This window comes from Cupressus sempervirens, chromosome 8, assembly GCF_028749045.1.
Source record: "Cupressus sempervirens isolate cs-2001-9-10 chromosome 8, ASM2874904v1, whole genome shotgun sequence".
In the NCBI taxonomy this organism is placed as follows: Eukaryota; Viridiplantae; Streptophyta; class Pinopsida; order Cupressales; family Cupressaceae; genus Cupressus; species Cupressus sempervirens.
In genome coordinates, this window is record NC_143125.1 from 660,929,833 (window position 1) to 660,944,365 (window position 14,533).

At 36.5% G+C, this 14,533-nt stretch overlaps 1 pseudogene; it reads left to right on the plus strand.

The window, feature by feature from the left end:
* The first annotated feature begins 5,350 nt into the window (after nt 1–5,350).
* On the plus strand, nt 5,351–6,187 carry LOC149544180 (uncharacterized; annotated as a pseudogene).
* Nucleotides 6,188–14,533: the final 8,346 nt, after the last annotated feature.

A 14,533-nucleotide genomic window follows, 5' to 3' on the forward strand; every position in this document is an offset into this window, starting at 1 on the left:
TCTTTGAGTATAAGAAGTTAATCAAGGTTATTCGAAGACCAAAGTGTTCTTAATACATCCTACTATCTGTAATTATTGATTGTGAAAATATTCAGATCAAGGTATGTCATTGTAGTCTCATTCTTTATCATTATCAATGCATTCATTGAGGGTTTCAAGCTAGGTTTGAAGCACTGTATTTCATTCTTTGGTCGTGGTACCCAAGAGAAAGGGTGTGGGTTATGTTAAGCGGTTGTTTTGCATGATACTAATGACAGAGATTCTCTCACATCTCTCTCTTGAAAAGTTGATCGATGACCAACTCCAAGGTTCTAGATGGTTTTTTTCAACCTGTTGGGTAACTCAATTGAAGATAAATAAGAATATTCACAAGGAGGCCTTTGTTGGTATCCATCAATTCTCCAAAATTTTGTTGAAATGTAACCACAAAACCAATATATTTTTGTATTTTGAATTTTATGACGAATGCAATTTCTTATCAATGCAACTATATGAATTCCTATTTTAACTAATTGTTTGAAAAGAAAATAACAAAGATAGAGTGATGAGAGATTTAAAACAAATTATTGAAGGGGGAAATTCTTTTTGAACATAAGCCAAAGCAACAACACATCTATGAATTAAATTATTAAAAGGACCTAGTAGGAAACCTTTGAAATTAGGAGCAATGCTTCCCCAACTCCACTGATGCAATCGTCGATGGGAACTTTTATAAAAATCAAAAGATGTTTCACGATTTATGAAGTAGTGCAACAATAGAAAGTGTGCACACACGAGACAAAATGCTATGCAAGAACAATAATGATCCTTTCTCTAATTCATCATAACAAGGAAATTTGTTAACATAAGTCAAACACTAGAGCTAAGAGATCACACAATTATAAAAATAAAATAAAATCATTAGCTCCATTATTATTTATGAATATGAATTTACAAAAATAACACACTTTGGTAAGATTTACTACATTTCAAATGAAAGCATCGATAGAATTTACTATTGCATCAAAATATTGGCCTTGAGTACATATTACATCCATATATGTATAGTAAATCATCTCCTCTTGTGTTAGGAGTGAGAGCTCTTCTAATGCAAACATTGTGCTAAAAACTAATAAAATAAAGCTAATTGTATACATATTGACTCTCTAAATGGTGATAAGTAGGTATCAACTCTTTGTTTATATCAATTAATGGGTGCATGAGCTTTTACATGATTGAAAACAATAAAAGAATAAGAAGATAAGAAGAGAGAAACCATGACATGATTTGGAAGGCATTGGGACTTCTAAAAATGAAAGCTTGGCCTTCTTTAGGTGTTTCATGGAGTTGAATTATTGTCAAAACGTGTTTTCGGTGCATAAAATGCTCAAAAATAGCAACTAACAATTAATTGTCAATGCACTGCTTCATCTTTAAAATTATTGGCATACCTCTTGATTCAACGCACCTTCTAAAAAGCACACCTTTGTGAAAAGCCCAAAATTGACAGAATTTGTTCTAATTCCACAAATTTCCAAGAGTGAAAATTTTTTGACTGCACAATTTTCTAAGGGTGAGAATTTTTCAAACTCCCCAATTTTCCAAGGGTGATTTTTTTTCAAGTCCACAATCTTCCAAGAGTGGGAATTTTTTTAACTCCACAATTTTCCAAAGGTAAGAATCTTTCTAACTCCACAATTTTCCAAGAGTGAGAATTTTTCCAACTCGACAATTTTTCAAAGCTGAAATTTTTTCTAACTCCACAATTTTCCAAGGGTGAGAAATTTTCTAGCTCTACGATTTATTAGGAGTGAGAATTTTTCTAACTCAACAATTTCCAAGAGTGAGAATTTTTCTAACTCCATAATTTTTAGTTTTCATCATCTGAGTCTTGTTGACCTTTAACCAAAATGATGTGTGGATGTTCCCCTTTGAACATTTGGATGGCAGAGATGATTTCTTGAGGAGCTAGCACATCTAAAGCTTCATACTTGTCCCTCACTTCCTTGTGGAAATCATGAACTGTGACTTCTTGGGCATTCCTTCGAACTTGAAAGTTATGGGGTTGAGTGCAATCTTAGTTGCTACAGAAGATGAGGAAGCCATGGTAATGTTGGGGGCTTTGGGGGCCTCTAGATGTTTTAGATATGTGCATTTGCACACCTTTAGAATGATTCATTCACCAAATATACAAATTGTGCATCTATGCACCTTTAGGGAAGTGTGCAAGGTGTTCAATTTACCCAAAAATCAAAGTTCTTAGTTTTGAAAAAAAAATTATGGGTTTTGCTCAATTGGGGTTTTAGACCACTCTTGTGTACTTATTTCTAATATTTCTAATGATTTAGGCTAATTTGTGCACCTTGCACCACTATCCACTTATGTATCTTCAAAACTTGTAAAATTATGCACCTCTGCACCTTAACATCTTTGGGACCGTGGGCATCCTCAAGACTTTAGAATTGTACACCTATGCACCTTGCACCTATGCACCTTCACAAAAGTGCACAAGGTGCTTAATTCCCCCAAAAATCAAAGTTCCCAATTTTGAAAATAGTTTCTAGGTTTTTCTCACACGAGATCTAGGAGCGCTCTTGTGTACTTATTCTTGATCTTCTTGATGATTTGTGCCCTCTTTATAGTCCAACATTTGCATAGACTTGAACTCCTTTTGCTTCTTTAAATTGAAATCCCAAGGTACCTGTGTTGAATATGCACATATAATACTATGGTAATTTTTTGTGTTACGGATGATGAGGATGTCATGATGACCTATACAAAAAATAAACATTAGTATACTAGTGCTAGGGGCTAAAAATGTCGCTTATTGACCAAACTCCTAAACTCAAACTACAAAATTTCCACTCCCTAAGGAACCTTAAAAGATACCCTATTCTGAGGAACGAGCTTCTCTGAGCCCAATACTGTGGTAATTTTTTGTGTTACGGATGATGACGATGCCATGATGACCTATACAAAAAATAAACATTAGTATATTGCTGCTAGGGGCTAAAAATCTCGCTTAATGACCAAACTCCTAAACTCAAACTACAAAATTTCCACTCCCTAAGGAACCTTAAAAGATACCCCATTTTGAGGAACAAGCTTCTCTGAGCCCAAAAAAAGGGGTCCCCATTTCCAAAGTAAAAAATGGGGTATGTGTTGTGGAACCACAATAGATTGAAACCTAGTGAAAGTGAAGAGAAATGGTTGAAGATCTGGCAAAAAAGGCTAAGGAAGCCTTTGAGCAAATAGACTACCTAATTTTGTTGGGTTCCTTTATGGAAGTGTGTTGTATAGCATTGCAACACATTGCCATTAGTGTTTGATTATAAGATGCATTTGATTTTTGATTAAGGAAAATAGGCTTTGAAAGGTGCCTGAAACCCTTTACAAATCAAAATATTTTCAATAGAGCCCGAACAAAAGATACAACAGACCAAAGGTGAAATAGGTCACTAGCCAAAATAAGGTGACCAATGTGGCCTCACAAATAACACAGTACACTTTTGCCACCAAATAAAACTCAATAAAACCATTTAGGACCCCTTATTCCCAAAAGAGTGAGATCTAAGAAGTCTATCAAAGGACTGTTGGGAACATTTGCATTTTTTACCTTTAACCTTTGTCCAACCTTCCTCCACTAGAGAAGCCTCCTCCCAAAGCAAAGCATCAACATTTGACCCAACCATAAAAGTAGCAAAACCACACCAGAAACATTTCTCATTGGAACCCGACCAATGAAGGGAGGGGCAATAACGGCAGCCACATCCAACAACACATCAATAGCCTAGTTAGATGAAGTAGAGCTACTGACACCATCAGCAACCACAGACAGGGGAATCCTTAAGAGTAGAGTCTTTAAGGACAGAGTATTGTTGAACCAAAGCCCTAGACCACCAAGAAGGTATTTTCTTTGATTTCCTCAATTTCACAGGACAACACATAGCAATGGGTCCAGTAGCAGAGTAGACCCTACAATGGAAAAGAATTCCTTCATAGTTTAGAGTCTGAGTCCAGGAACCATTAGGGACCTCAAGTTTGATCTTCTTAGGGAGGCCCTTTGAAGTATCAATTGCCACAAGGATACAAGCATAAGTAGTATGCAAAATATCAGATGATTTAGAATCCACCATTTGGAAGTCACCAATGGCATCTCCCATAGCTTCAAGAATCGAATCCAACCACATGTGAAGGGGAAGATTCGTGAGCCTAACCCAAAGAGGCATATGAGAAAAAGATTCAGATGCAAGGTCGAAACCCTCGTGCCAGGTTTTGGCTAACAAAGGGTAATGACCCTCCTAGCTAAAGTGACTACACAAAATAGCCCTTCTTTCATCAACAACATCAAATTTTACTATGAAAGAACCCCCAGCCATAGGGTAAATCTAGATAGATTCAGAAATCCACAGGTCGTAGTGCTTAGCTATCTAAGCATGAAGAGCTTGAAGGGAAGGCGAGAAGCCTCAAAGAAGTCATCAATCGTATGAGAATTTTCTTCTGCTATATCATCCTCCAACACCAACTGGATAGGAGTGCTAATTGAGATAGGAGTCACAATCGAAGAAAAATCCTGACGGACCACGGACGAAACCCCCAAACCATGGACATTAACTTCGAAAGCTGCCAAATCCTCAAAAGAGGTAGCTTTGCCACTTGTAGCTGAAGTAGAAGCCCAAACCCCCATTTGACCGCCGAAAGACAAAGGCCGAGCAAACTTGGCCCCAACAGCCACATGGTCCACCGAGGAAGCATTGCAAGGAGGAGCCATGGTAGGGCAACGTGAAAACCATGGTTTGGCAGCGTAGGAGAGAGGAGTCATTTGACAGTGTAGGAATTTTGAGTAGCGCTATAAGATGCATTTGTTGCTAAGTGTATGGAAGTTGCATTTTTTTCGATGGGCTATGTTTCTTGTTGCATTCTATCATTGCATTCTCATCAATTCCTAGATAGTAGCAAGAGAGAAGATGGTTGCACAGGTGCGAGCATAAGACAAAATATATATTCACTCCTGAAACTATAGATATAGAATATACATAAATCAAATGCCTGGATCAATAATGCAGGGACATACCTATTGGCTAGAACTCAATACGCTTAACCCTTTCTCCCACCTACAGCTAAGATAGAATGAAGTGATGAGTTTCAATTTTGTATTCTTCTTATATCCAAGTTGGTCAAAATTTGACAATAAACTTAAGTTACGTCAAAATTTTGACAACAAACCTAAATAACGTTAAAATTTTAACCTTTTTAGAAGATAAACAAAAAAAAGAAAGAAGTGAAAATCACAAGCCAAAATGGCCTTTGGTTGAAAATCAAGAGCAAATGTACTAGTGTTGGGCAAAACTATAGATACATAGTATGAATTATGCTTCAAGATCATGGACATTCACACGTGTTAACCGTTTTCTTTGTAAGCAGACGGTCCAAAATTGCAAAGCATCTTCTAGGAAGAACGAACAATGAAATAAAGAACTTCTGGAGAACCCGAACGAAGAAAGTCCATGCCCGCTACACAATCATCAACGACAACACCTACTCAAACCATTTTGTCATGCCTTACCCTGTGGTCAATACACCAAGAATCCAAGAACACGAAGGAGGAGACTTCCATTGTAATGGAATCACTAGAAATTATGAAGATGAAGGGCAGAAATGAAAATCTCCCATGGTCAGCACAACCCATGAAGCAAATATAACAGATGAGGATTTCAGAGACTGTAGTAGAAGCAGTAAACAATTGTAATTCAGGCATGGCAGTCATTAATTTATCGCAGTCAAAGCTCTTTGCGCTAACTAAAGACAGTGCAACATTTTATGTGGAAATTTATTGGCCTTATGTAATCAACAAACTATGGCGGATTGATGACATGTGCGTTGATGCTTATTGGTGATCAAATTGTTGTTCTCTTGTGAGTTTAGATAAATAGCTCAAGCTCGAGCTATTCATTCATTGGGATGTTTCAATGAGATTTTTAGTCATTAGAGATCAAGCTCCAGCCATTCATTCATTGATATCAAGTTAGAAACCAATTTGAGCATGGCTTTTCCATCTCAGTTGAAAGAAAGAAGGCTTGTGGGAGCAATGAGTGATAATTTAGGACACATCACTGCTTTTAGAGTGATAGTTCAGGACAGATCAATAGACAAAAAATTCCAAGTCTAAATGATAATGTTTAATGATAATTCTCTAATGAGATTCTTATGATGATGACTTCCTTTTTTATCATGATACTTCAATTAAAGAAGTAGATCGAAGAGAAGTTGTGGATCTAAAAATGGCAGAACCATCTTGCGAATTTGATTGGTTGTTTACAAATGAAAAAATAGTCTAACCAAAGCCTAATAGTGATCGAGAAATCAGATTGGAGATGATTTCAGAACTAACATGGAGGAACTTGTGTCAAGAGTTGTGACATCAACAATGTTTCCGCAATATTGCTACAATTAAGAATCAACAAGTGAAAACTTTTGTACTTATGCCCAAGTTCAGTCTCATGGCAATCAATGTCATAAATGAAAACACATTTACAATTTTAAATTCGATATTCCACTTGCACATAATTAATTGAATCAAGGTCATAAAGAGATAGGTGTCATTGAGAATTTAGTTGATATTGCATATTTATATGATTGTACCACGATTGTCTAGCATTTCTTGAGAAAATGAATTTATATTTGGATAATTTGTTTCAATCAGAAATCAAACTCTCTCCATTAGAAGAACATTTTAATAAAAAAAAAGTTGAGGGTACAAATCTTTTCAATATCTTAAGTGAATTCTCAAACGACTTCTTATAAAGGTGAGGCAATCTCTATCTTACAGAAATAGTTTCTTGGAAATAAATAGTAAAGACGCTGATTTTGACATGAAACTACTAACAAATAGCCATAATGTTGTAGAATATCTAAAAGTGAACTATTATTTTGTTGATTTTGAAAAATAAGAGTTTATAGAGACATTTGTAAATTTCACTAGTGAATATTGAATTGTAACTTGTCAAGAACATATTTTGACACAAATAGATTAGACTAAGAAATTTCTTGATTAATGTTTTGATTAGATTTGTAACAACCAATAAGCTAAACCATACATATTGAATAGCTATGGTGGCACAATCAATTTACTTAATTATCTAGAGTTGGTTGAAAATTAATCTCACATTTAATATCCTTGGTTTATACTTGGAGGTTGCATGATCTATGAGGAAAATTTAAACCCTTGCCAGGCATCCTGTTGTGACTCGTAGAGAGACATTCAAATTCTCAAGTCAAATCCCCATAATTTTTTAGGGGTATTGCTTCAAACCACAAAAATAGAGATATAAGGTATTCTTTCTTGTCTCTTGATGTTCCAATTGTTGGTTTAGTGAAGATCCCAGTTAGAAGGGTAGTTCCTTCTTTAGGCGTCTGTTCTAGGCCTATTCAAGCCAAGCGAGAGTTTCCTGATTGGAGAGTCAAATTAATGTTCCATGTCTTGTAACTTTGCAAAAAGTGTTGCATGAAGTAGTGTATTGAGTTTGTCTAGAAACATCTCAGGGTCCTTTGGAGAATGTTGGAGTAAAGTTGAAAAAGTTGATTTCATGACTAGAAAGAACTAGTGTTAAGTGGAGCATTCAAAGTGTTGGGCATGAGTAGAACACAATCAGAGGGGTTGAATGGTACTGTGGATGTCAGAGGAATATATTCTGATCCTATTTTCAAGTTCTAGGGTCCAAACACTTGTTTTTTTCGAATAGGTGAAGGTGGACAATTTGGAACATCTCAACAAAGGCAATTAATCCATGCAAACTGCAGCAGTATGTGAATATTGACTCAAGGAGAGGTCATCAGAATGAGTTAGAGATATATTTATGACCTTGAGAAGGTGTCATTGAAGGTGTGCAGGTTGATTTGAAGTGCTTTCAGTCAAGGAGGCAGAGAACTTGTTTAAGTTCAAACATTGCATTGAAGGATTGTTCAAGGGATTAGAAACAGACCTTTGCATCAATAATTGGGATGTAAGGGAGTGCAGGGGACCTTAACAAGTTAATATCTGTAACTGTTTAGCTTTGAAACCTAGCTTCTTTCCACATAGGATATCAATCGGTGTTATTAAATTCCACAATTAATTTGATTTTTCAATAAGTTCTGATTTTAAGTGTACTAAATTTTTAGCATCAACATTTCTATATATTCTAAAGCTATAAAACATAGTACAAAATAAGATACAAGGGAATGATATGTTTGGGAAAAACTCCTTAGAAGGGTGTTCTAGATCAAGAAAGTCTACTTGGAGCACTCTCTCCATGAAGATTAAATATTTATGATCCTCAAACTAACAAACAAGAGCTAGAAGAATTCACAAGAAATCAAAAGATATTTAGTAAATTGCAAGTAGTAGGGCAATTCAAATTACTGAAATAAGCTAGAGTCCAAGACAAGATATTTCTTACCAATTCAGGGGTATATTTTGTGCACTAATTCACCTTCAAGCTAACAATCTTGAACTTATTCTTGGTACTCTTCTTTTCCTTGGGATAATTTGGTTGTTCCACAAACTTCACAACAGAAGACCAACTTAACAATGAGATAGAACTTACACAGCACAAAGCCCCAAGGTATAAATTTCATCAATTTATCCAACATAGCTACATAAATTTCATCAAAGAATATATAAACATTTCAAGCTTGTTGAAAGCATACTCAAGTGATTGGCGCACACGGCTGAACAAACCCTCCTGCCTGTGCACAATCCGCCCAAGTGAAAATAAAGTGAGTTTCATTTTTTTTTGTTTATATCCCAAATTCATCAAAATTTTGACGATAAACTTTAGTTTGGTGGAAATTTCAACCAACTGGGATCATAAAACAAAACAAAAATGATTTGAACAAGCAAAATTGGCCTAAGGTCAAAACTAGAGGTCAAATGTATTAGTTGTATATAGTCAAAACAACAATATTGAATTATTGTAATTAATTCTATCATTAAGATTATACAAAGCATTAAACCCAAAAAAAATTGGTAAATGATTATACCCAAAGTTTTAATGAATAGCTTTAGATGATAATAATCCTCATACTCTTAATGGGTCATGTCCATTTTGACTCATTAAATCCTGAGAATGAATATGACTTGAGATGAGCATAATCCTCATTCTCTTAATGGGTACTCCCTCAATAAATCCTGAATCAGGATATTTATAATGGGTACTCTCTTAATCATAGAATTAGGACATTTATGTGTAAAAGAAGGGGTTTCTATATTCAATCAATAACACCCCTGCTATTATCAAGCCTTATATCTCCATATGCAAAGAAAAGCTGTCAAATCACTCGTGTAAGAAAGATAACCATTTAGATGAATCCAAATTTTGAAAAAACCATCATTTGTTTGGTAATATATTAATCTTTATCTAAAATATATATATATTAAAAGGACTTGTTAAAAATCTTGTTGCCAATTCAAAAGACATTTGCTGCATTTGCTTTGTTCCAATTAAAATAAATACACTTCATTGTCTTTTGGCAACCATCTCCTAGGACATTAGTTAACGTGCCTTCTGTATGCCCTGTTTGCTTATATGAACAGCTCCAATAGGTCTCTTATACACGTACCAATGTGCAATATGTAGATAGATTACAAAATTTAGGAAACTAAGAATGGCAAGAAGCCAGAAGAAGTAATCAATATGCCCATAGATCAAGTTATTAGGAATCCACCCTCACTCTCCATTCCTTGTTGTAATGTGAGTAATAGTGGTAACAAGTACAATGCTAAGGTAACTTCCTAATACTTGTGTGGCAAGTGCCAGTGCACTACACAAACTTCTCATGGAATCAGGTGCCTGATCATAAAAGAACTCTAGTTGTCCTATGTAAGTAAAAATTTCAGCAGCACCAATTAAAAAGTACCGAGGAATCTGCCAAAAAATGCTCATGGGTATGTATGATCATTCGTAGTAGTTATGCTCCGACACAATCTTAAGTCTCTTGATCCCCACAAATGCTGCAACAACCATGGAAAATATAGAAATGACCAACCCAATTCCCAAACATTGGAGATGGGTAAAGCCCATTTGGTGCCTAGTGTGTTTACGTGCAAATGGAACTATGAGAAAATTATATATTGGAATCCAGAATATGACACTAAGAATATCAAATATAGTTAAAGATGCTGGTGGAATTTTGAAATGGGAGCCGATTCTAACATCCATGGTATTTCCTTGTTCCACAAACAGTGTACACATTTGACTGTGAATAGTGGTAAATATAATAACACTAGCCAAAATTGGAAAAAAATGGATAATTGCTTTCAACTCTTTGACTTGAGTCACAGTGCAAAGTTTCCATGGGTTGATGTTTTTTATTAAGTTAAGTAGCAAGAGGGTGCTGGCCCGTGGTACAAACAACTCGCACTATACTGCTAAACGCAATTAACAGTCTCAAGTGCCAAATCCAAGATCACCAAGGATCTACAATATTAACTTACCTCCATCAATGACAGAGGTCAGAGAACAATACACCTTGGGACAAGCCCCCAAACAACTGTGAAAAAAAACCCAAAACAAGAACCAAGGACTTGGATGAGCCCTATAAAACTTCCAACATTCATCCAAACACAAAAACCAATGGTTTGGAAGCGCCCTTTAAAACTTCCAGCGTACATCCAAACATAGGACAACCAGGACCAGGAAGTAGTAGGTCCTTTTAACATCAGCACATGAACAACAAAACAAGGCAGCAAGCTGCCTGCCTTTTCTTCTCTGAATCAGAGATCTGGACCCATCTTGGCCCAATTCTTAGGCCAGCACCTTCAAAGATCTTCCAACCCACAGTAGTCTCCTTTCCCACCTCAATAGTGAAAGGGTCCCCGATAGTAGAAGCACAACAATGGAAGATCAAAACAACAAAGTTGGGAAGATGGAACCTCCAACCCCCCCACCTATTAGTAGCAGCAACCAAGAAATTGTCCCCCTCACTAGGAGTCTCCTGCAACTCATACCAGATCTCCACCTCAATAGGAGATAGCTTCACCTCCATAGAAGTTATGCAAGAAGGAGCAGAGACACGAATCCATGCCCACCACCACTGTAACAAAATTTTCTCATAATGAGAGGACAAAGGGGAGTCCTCCCACCAATAGTCCAAATATCAAGGTTAGGAAGGTGGAACCACCAACCCTCCAACCTATCAAAAATAGCAGCCTTGACAATGTCTCCCACACTAGAAGTCACCTCCACCCCCAGCAACTCACAAAATATCTCCACCTCAATAGGAGATAGCTTCACCTCCATAGAAGCCCTGCGAGACAGAGTAGAGACAAAAAACCAAGCTCACCACCTCTGTAACCACATTTTGTTCATAGTGAGAGGACAAAGAATAGCCCTCCCATCCAAGAACCAACCACCCACTAGTAGTGGAACCCAAGCATGGTTAACAAGCATTAGGACACAAGAGCCTAATGCATGAAACTGTTAGTGTCCAAGAGAAGCTAGCCGCATAAGCCTCCACAACCTAAGATTGCCCCAACAGTAGCAACCTGTCTTGATATCCAGCAAATGGAGGGGGAGAGGAAACCTTCCAACCCGGCCATTACCAGCATAACAACAAGGAGAGTCATGCAAATAGTAAATCTCCACACCAGCACTTGGGAAGACAAAGGATCTAAAACCCTTGATCCAAAAAAAGTCATTCAAAGGTAAGATGAGCCAAAGAGAATGAGATCCTTGGACCAAGCCTTGGAACCCCAAGCTCCCACCTTTGCCCATGTTACCATCACAACCAGCTACGCATCTGGCAGAACTCCTCTCACCCCAAAAACATAGAAGGCTAAAGCTAGCTTTCTCAAAAACCAGAAAAGAACCCTCAAAAGAAAGTTGTCCCCAACCAGGAGCAACACCCAGAAGGAACCTGTCAACATTGTCACTAGTAGGAAAGGTACCAAATACCCAACCCCAATCCCTGCATATCTTTCTCAGAAAAAGGCCACAGCCAAGAGGAGTTCCACCCTAAAGGAAAAAACTCACAGCTGTACTGCACCACACACGAGCAATCTGACCCCATGTTTTCTGACCAACAGCAAGAGAGCACTGAGACAACACGACCACCGGATCCAACTGGAAAAAGTCCTCCAAAAGCCCACAAAACCCGAGTCCCTCAATCCCAAGCTTCACATCATCCTCATCTTCATCACTCCCTTCTCCCTCTCCAATCTCAAATGCCCTTGCAGAGCATCCACGTCTACAGGGAAGCCTTCATTTGAAAACTCTAGGCCCGCTCCCTTTCCCGCTCATCGTTGTACTTAATGAGTTGACAAATTAATTTCTCCATCTGTTGATGTTACCCACCTCACATTTTTCAGTTTATGTTTGTGTTGCAGCTTTGTCCAGAAACCTGTGCTTATACAAGATGTATTAATTATCATTACCACTTGTAATACATATGCTAGTAATTATAAACTTACATTACAACTGCACCATATTAATTTACATTCTGAATAATAAAGATTTACCACATAGAGTAAAAAATATAAAACTAGTTGGAGCAGAAATGTTCAAACACAGTTAGAGAATATCCATTTGCTTTGAACATTTTTACTTAAGCTATGTCTCTATATGAATTGCAGAAAAATAGCAGCTTCACCAGTCTTAATAAAAGGAGTAACTGGCTCATTAGTCATTACTATATATAAATGTTTATGTGTTATGCTCAGCTCTCTATTACTTTGATAATGGATCATGGAGTGAGATCTGAAACATTGATGTGAAGATTCTTACACAATCAAATTCAGAAACAATACAATAGCAAAGTAAATTGTGAAGAAACTTCAAATCATTAATAAATAGCAATGTTATGTAAAATTTAGATCAATGAACAACAAAATTTCAAATTAAATTCTTTAAAATAGTAATATAATTTCTTTTTCAAGTATGTTTTCCACTAAGTTTATGACAGGGCTAGCTTAACCAAGGAAGAAGATATTAGCCTTTATTGGTTGGTATGGGAACCATACAAAAGGTAACTACTGTCACATCTGCTAATTTATTTTTACAAAGAAAATCCATCCTTGCAAGAATTACTTTGTTAGGTAATCACTATTTAGTTTTGTAAAATTAGATGGTCCATAACAATTGAGATGTGAGGGAAGCAATGCAGGTAAGGGGCAAGGGCTGTAGGTGGGAGTGCAGGCCTGCATGCTTGCAGAAGGTTTGGACTTCTACAGGTACTGGAGCTGCTGATTCTTGTGAGATGGGTCAAGATTTGGTGATGAAGACCCAGGATATAATTATAGTTTGGATTTTGATGCAGAGCCTCCTGAATTCGAACAAAACTCCTTAAGATCCTGATGATCCAAATAATTTTCCATCATCTAGAGTCACATTTCATCTCGTAACAACAAACAATCAATAGGATCCATTGATCCAATCAATGTCTCATCTGTTCAATTAGCCTTCATTATGGAACCATAACATATGTAATAGGTTCATCATTCCTATCAAGAGAAACATATTGTATATCTCATCAAATCAAGTGTTCAATCAGGACTAATCAAAAACCTTCAAGGTTCATTCATCATCCTAGGAATCAAAACAACATTTCATTCGAGGCCTTGCTTCATCAACTTCAATCAATCAACATTAGGAACTACTCCTTTATCAAGGCTGTTAAAGATCATCATTCAACATTTCAACTCAATAGTTTTAATGAACAATCAACTCAATAGAACCGTTACCCATACCAAACATTCACATCATCCTGCACAAAACAAGTACATTAGTCCTCTGTCATCATATCCTGCAACATCAATTCATTAGTCCTTTCATCTATTTACCAACCTTTCACATTCTCTTAGCACTTATCCAATTGATTCAAGTAGCCTCAATCTTTTAACCATTTGTTTGATTATTTCCAACACCTATTACTTGATGATTCCTTGGTATTAAAACAATTTGTTCCATGTACACTATTGATCTGCCAACAATTACTGATTAAAGGTCAGACCCTCCCTATATGGTCTTTGCTGTCAGAACAGATTGCACTGTCATTGCTTCAAACAACTAATAAATGATCTTCCAAGCATCTTTTCCTTTCTTCCTATGCTATGATGTCAAACAAGGTTTGGTCAATCATTTAGCAAATTAAAATTAGAACTGTTCATAAACCTGACTGTCATACTATTGACAATTTTAACTGTACTTGCAGAATTAACGCAATCAGACTTTAGTTCTTAGTGAAACAGGCTTCAAAATAGGTTCCAAACATTTATTTGCATTTGTCTTGACCTTATTTCTCCAATAGATGCAACTCCCAATCCAAAGAAATGCACTTTAGCAACAAACACTTTAGTTTACTGTCAAAATAAAGTTTTTCCTGATTTTTTTTCTGCTAGGGCATCAAAATTCTTTCACGTGTCAACATCAATAATAATGAAACCAATTGCATTTGAAAGCCTAATGAGTCTACTTTAGAATAAGCCAAGACTTAGATTTTTTCAAAGGTAAAGCCACAAGATATTTGCAAACTCTCCCAAGTACCTCTGTTACTGAGGGTTTTAGAAACAGTTTATTGA